The sequence below is a fragment of the Schistocerca americana genome, chromosome 1 (assembly GCF_021461395.2).
Source record: "Schistocerca americana isolate TAMUIC-IGC-003095 chromosome 1, iqSchAmer2.1, whole genome shotgun sequence".
NCBI lineage: Eukaryota > Metazoa > Arthropoda > Insecta > Orthoptera > Acrididae > Schistocerca > Schistocerca americana.
The window spans coordinates 1,083,196,804-1,083,202,803 of record NC_060119.1 but is presented as its reverse complement, the minus strand read 5'-3'; the positions used below and the strand labels follow the sequence as shown (position 1 = coordinate 1,083,202,803).

Genomic DNA, 6,000 nt, shown 5'->3' with positions numbered 1-6,000 from the left:
AAGTGAAGAATTCAAGGGAGTGATTTGGGATACTTTTACACAAGTTTCGGAAGGAGGCAGACCTGACTGTGTTAATAAATGGTATTCAATCGCTGTTTCATTCTGGGCGGTGAATGGTCGCTACCATATTTTAACCTTGAAGGGACTTTATATTTCGAGAGGTCTAAATGTGCTCGAGAGTAGGTCGCGAAGTTTCCCGCTGGTATTATGCAACTGAGAAAAGACGGAATATGGGTTTCTATTCTGAATAACAGTAACAACACTCAGCACTCGATAATAGTTCAAATTTTCATGGAAATTACAAAAGCTAAAAAGTCAAGCATGGTGAGGTGTTTTTGACTTTTCAAATGTCGTAATTTTTATGACAGTTTGGACAATTATTCATTTAAGCAGCGAATTTCGAATGAAGTGGGAAGTCTGTCCTTGAGTCTGTCAGATGTGACACAGTAGCTATGTAGCCTCACTGCCGCCGTATAGGCAGTATATTCATTTGCTAAAACAAACGGCTTATCCTCCAAAATTTTTACTGCCGCCAACGACTCAGTTGAAATCCAGATAGGTAGACGGTACAGATGAGGCTCTGAGGCACAAACGATGCGAAACTCGTCGTCGACAGAGATGAGCAACTGCGATTTCGGGCGAACTCGGAGTTCGACACACGCGTGTTGCCGGACCCGCGCCGGCGCCGGCTGGTGTCGAGCTGCGCGGCGGCTATCGGCAATGGACCACTTATTTACTTAAGGCCCGGAGCCGTGGCCAGGCGCCGCCGCGTGGCCGCCGGCCAGTGCCCCGCTGGACTCCGCGTCGGCCGCCGAGCTGCGCCGACAACGCTTGCTCGACGCGGACACAACCTCTCGCGGCTCCACAGCAGTGCAGCTCCACGGCCAGCCAGCGCCGTGCCGCGCCGCTGTGCGACGCACGAACCGTCAGGTGAGGCGACGCCAACTCCTGCGTGTGGCACAGTACGTGATACTGAATAGACGCACACATTATACGCTGAAGTGCCAAAGAAACTCGCACGCCTGCCTGTGTACGACTCCCGCGATCTCGCAGAAGTGCCGCAACACGACTTGGATGGGCTCGACTAATGTCTGAAGTAGTGCTGGAGGAAACTGACACCATGAATCCTGTAGGGCTGTCCATAAATCCGCAAGAATACGAGGGGGTGGAGATCTCTGTGCGCAGCACGTTGATGGGCTGTTCATGTCTGGGGAGTCTGGTGACCAGCGAAAGTATTTAAACTCAGAAGAGTGTTCCTGGAGCCGCTCTGTGGCAATTCTGGACGTGTGGGGTATCGCATTGTCATGCTGGAATTGCCCAAGTCCGTCGGGATGCACAATGGACATGAAGGGAGGCAGGTGACCAGACAGTATGCTTACGTACGTGTCACCTCTCAAACTCGTATCTACACGTATCAGGGGTCCCATATCACTCCAGCTGCCCCACACCATTACACCAGATTGAACAGTCCCGTGCTGACATGCAGGGTCCATGGATTCATGAGGTTCTCTCCATATCCCTACACGTCCATCCGCTCGACACACTTCGAAACTCGACTCGTCCGACCAGGCAACATGTTTCCACTCAACAACGGTCCAATGTCGGTGTTGACCGGCCCAGACGAGGCGTAAAGCTTTGTGTTGTGCAGTCGTCAAGGGTACACGAGTGGGCCTTCGGCTCCGAAAGCCAATATCGATGATGTTTCGGCGAATATTTCGCACGCTGACACTTGTTGATAACCCAACATTGAAATCTGCAGCAACTTGCGGAAGGATTGCACTTCCGTCACGTTGAGCGATTTTTTTCAGTCGTCGTTGATGCCGTTGCCAGGATCTTTTTCCGGCCCCAGCGATGTCGGAGATTTGATGTAGAGGATTCCTGATATTCATGACACACCCGTGAAATGGTCGCACGGGGAAATCCCCACTTTATCGCTACCTCGGAGATTCTGTGACCCATCGCTCGTGCGTCGACCGTAACACTAGGTTCAAACTCACTTAAATCTTGATAATGGGCGTTGTCGACCGCAGTGCCGTATTCTCCCTGTTTTAGATATCTCTGTGTTTGAATACGCATGGCTGTAGCCGGCCGCGGTGGTCTCGCGGTTCTAGGCGCGAAGTCCGGAACTGTGCGACTGCTACGGTCGCAGGTTCGAATCCTGCCTCGGGCATGGATGTGTGTGATGTCCTTAGGTTAGTTAGGTTTAAGTAGTTCTAAGTTCTAGGGGACTAATGACCACAGCAGTTGAGTCCCATAGTGCTCAGAGCCATTTGAACCAGCCAGCATGGCTGTACCAATTTCTTTGGCGCTTCAGTGTATATGGGGTGATTCAGCTGCCCCTACCTATGGCTTTTATGCAACCCACAACGCCTTCAAATACCAATTGCAAATTTTCGTACTTGCTCGCTCGCTATGCACCAACTATTAGTCCTAAAGGAAAAATGAAAGGGATCTTTTGTAGGAAATTTAACGTTGTTAAATTTTGTAATGGGACACATTTACCCTAGAGGCTACAGTTTCGCGAATTAAAAAAATGTAGGGTTTTTTGTCTGCCCGTCTGTACGTCCTTCTCTCCAACTATAGGACCCCTTTTTCCCACTTAAGGGTAAAGGTATCAAGTGAAAGTTATGTCAAATGCTAAGGTCCCTTAGCTGTATGAAGAAATACGTCCATGTATGTCACACACTGCGATGCTCACAAACTCACCCATTAAAACATATAGACGAACTATCTACATACATGTTGTCCTCGTGGTCCAGCGGAAATCGAGAGCTCGCGGGATAGAATCTCGGTCGGATAACAGATTTTCCAGTCTTCTTTATAACCAGGCTTCACCTCTGAACGGTGCGAGTAGTCGCCTGAAACATCACGTGCTTAGATTCCAAGTTAAGCTGTAGGTCCGGTTTTCTAGGAAGGCTTGCACCAGGCGACCGAGGCACACGAAATTATTATCATTATTATGCCAGAGACAGTTTATCTTTATTATGCCAGAGACAGCTTATCTTTATTGAGCCAGAGACATTGCTCATGTGTGTGAGATGCGTGTATATATATATATATATATATATATATATATATATATATATATATATATATATATATATATACGCATTATATATACGCATATATACGCATTATATGTATACCTAGTTAAGTTTTTACGGAACCTTCAGAGCACGAGTACTACTCGCATTTGTCAGGTTTATTTTTTTTTATTAACCTGACACGTTCCACATCATTACGAAGTGTCGTATTCATGATCTATGGAACAAGTACTAATCTAATCTAATGTTAGGTGGGGTTGCCAGGTCCAGAAATAGAAAAGCCGGACTCGGCGTTATATTTAAGCGGACATTTTGCCATTAAAGCTGGTTTGCTCAGTTTAAACAGAAACAGAAACAGTTCGATATTGTTAGCCGTTATTAATAATCATTACGGTGAGTTTTCTCAAGATAAACATTAAAGGTTCTCGAAACGTGCTAGGCAGCACGAAAAAGAAAGATCTTTCTGCTTTGTGGGTAATGTTCGATAGCTTTGTACAATGCTCTTTAGACAGATAAGTGCCGAAAAAAGTTGTGAGGGATGAAAATGACCCATCGGGGTTTGACAGCCATGTTAGAAAGCTGCTACGAAAGCAAAAACTGCTTCACTGCAAATTTAAAACATTTACTTTAAAAGTTGTGGTAAGTTCCTATGGGACCAAACTACTGAGGTCATCGGTCTCTGGGCTTAGACACTACTTAATATAACTTAAACTAACTTAAGCTAAGGACACCAAACACACCCATCCCCAAGGGAGGACTTGAACCTCCGACGGGGGAAGCCGCACGAACCGTGGCAAGGCGCCTCTTACCGCGCGGCGGACAGATTTAAGCGTAGCCAAAGCCTCACAACCACACAAAAAGCCAAACAAAGCCAAAATTAATGTAAGGAGAGCCATCCGCGAAGCGTTCAGCGAATTCGAAAGTAAAATTCCGTCCACGAACTAGATGGAAAATACTAAGAAGTTTTTGTCTGATCTTAAATTAATAAACGGATGGAAGCCATTTGTCCAGACACTTCACCATAGTGACACTGAAACGGAGGACGATACGGAAAAGACCGAAATACTAAACGTCTTATTCCAAAGCTGTTTCACACAAGAAGATCGCGGTTTATTATCTCCTTTAAGTCATTGCAACAACGAAAAAATGGTTGATGTCGGAATCAGTGACCATGGGATGGAAAAGCAACTGAAATCCATCAACCGGGGTAAGGCCACTGGAACTGACAGGATACCAGCACAGTTTCACATAGAATATGCGAAAGAACTGGCCCCTCTTCTAGCAGCAGCGAAGTTTTCCTGATGATTTGAAAAAGCACAATTCATTCCCGTTTTGAAGAACGGCCGTCTAGGAGACGCACGAAATTATAGAGCTATCTGTCTGACATCAGCCTGTTGTAGTACTTTGAAGCATGTTATATAATTGCGTGCTATGACATTTCTGGAGACCGAAAGTTTCCTCTGTAGGAACAACTTGGATTCCGAAAACAAAGACTGTGTGAAACCCAGCTCACTCTGTTCATCCACGAGACGCAAAAGGCGGTAGATACATCTGCCCAGGAAGGTGCCGTAATCCTTGAATCCTGTAAGGCTTCCTATACAGTTCCACACTGCCACCTAACGAATAAAATTAATATTACAGCAAGTGCGTGACTGGACAGAAGAGTTTATAACAAACAGAAAGAGCTATGTTATTCTCAAAGAAGAGAAATCTTCAGATGTAAAAGTAACTTCGGGCGTACCCTAAAGGACCCTAGGACCATTACTTTTCACAATATGTGTAAATGACATTGCAGACGACGTCGGAAGTTCCTACAGGCTTTTTGCGAACGATGCTGTTGTGTACGGAGAGGTCACAGCGCTAGAAAATTGTAGTGAAATGCAGGAAGACTTGCAGAAGATCGACGCCTGGGAGTCACAATTGATCCTCACCACAAATGAATGTAACGTACTGTGAATAGACAGAAAGACCCATTCTCGTATGATTACACGATTGTAGACCAGTCACCGGAAGCAGTTACTTCCACAAGATATTTATGAGTATGCCTATCGAGCGATTTAAAGTGCAATGACCACATAAAACTAATCGCAATAAAGGCACATGACACACTGAGTTTCTCTGCAAGAATCCTCAGGAAATGTAGTCCACCAACAAAGGAGGTAGATTTCGGTAGCTTTGTTTGAGCAATACTTGATTATTCGGCATGGGATCCATACCAGAGAGGATTTATAGGGGAAATAGAGAAGGTCCATGGAAGGGCAGCGCATTCCGTTACAAGTCCATTTAGTAAGCACGAAAGCGTCATTTCCAGTGGCAGACACTGCAAGAGAGGCGTTCTGCATCACGCTATGGTCTACTTTTAAAATTCCGAGACGCGTGAGTTGCTAGTTTACGTCACGAAAAGGCTGTCAAGACGAAATTAGAGAGATTCGAGTCCACTTGGACACTTACCGGCAATTGTTCTTTCCGCAAGGCATTCGCAACTGCAACAGGAAGGGGGAGGGCGAGGGGGGGGGGGGCGTTACTGGTATACAGAGAATCCTCTACCACAAACCGCAAGGTTATTTTTTTCTTTAAAAAAAAAGTAGCAAACTGCATTATAATTGATGTTAGGAAGAACTCTGCTCAAGATGGTAAAGTTGTTGCTTATTAAAACACGACCGGTTTGGCGACTTTAAACCGCATCATCAGGTGAACAATGTTAAAAGATCATAGGCACACCCATTCAGAGTAAATTTTGATTAGGATCAATGGGTATGCCTATGATATTTTAACATCGTTAACTTGATGATGCGTCTTAAAGTCGCGAAATCGGTCGTGTTTTAACAAACAATAATTTTACCAGCTGTGAGCAGAGTTCTTCCTAACATCACGCCTTTGAAGAGCTGCGGTTGCCTGCAATTTAAAATAGTTTGTGCATTATAATCTGGTAGGTACCAAAGAAACTACACTCCTG

The 6,000-nt window shown here is 45.4% G+C and overlaps 1 protein-coding gene across 1 annotated transcript in view; it reads left to right on the top strand.

Annotated features, from left to right (window-relative positions):
• The first annotated feature begins 799 nt into the window (after positions 1-799).
• LOC124550210 (solute carrier organic anion transporter family member 74D-like) overlaps positions 800-6,000 on the top strand; it is a 262,534-nt gene continuing 257,333 nt past the window's right edge. The window contains exon 1 of the mRNA XM_047125295.1: positions 800-930. The gene's annotated coding sequence lies outside the window, so the exon portion shown is untranslated. The remainder of the gene's footprint in view (positions 931-6,000) is intronic.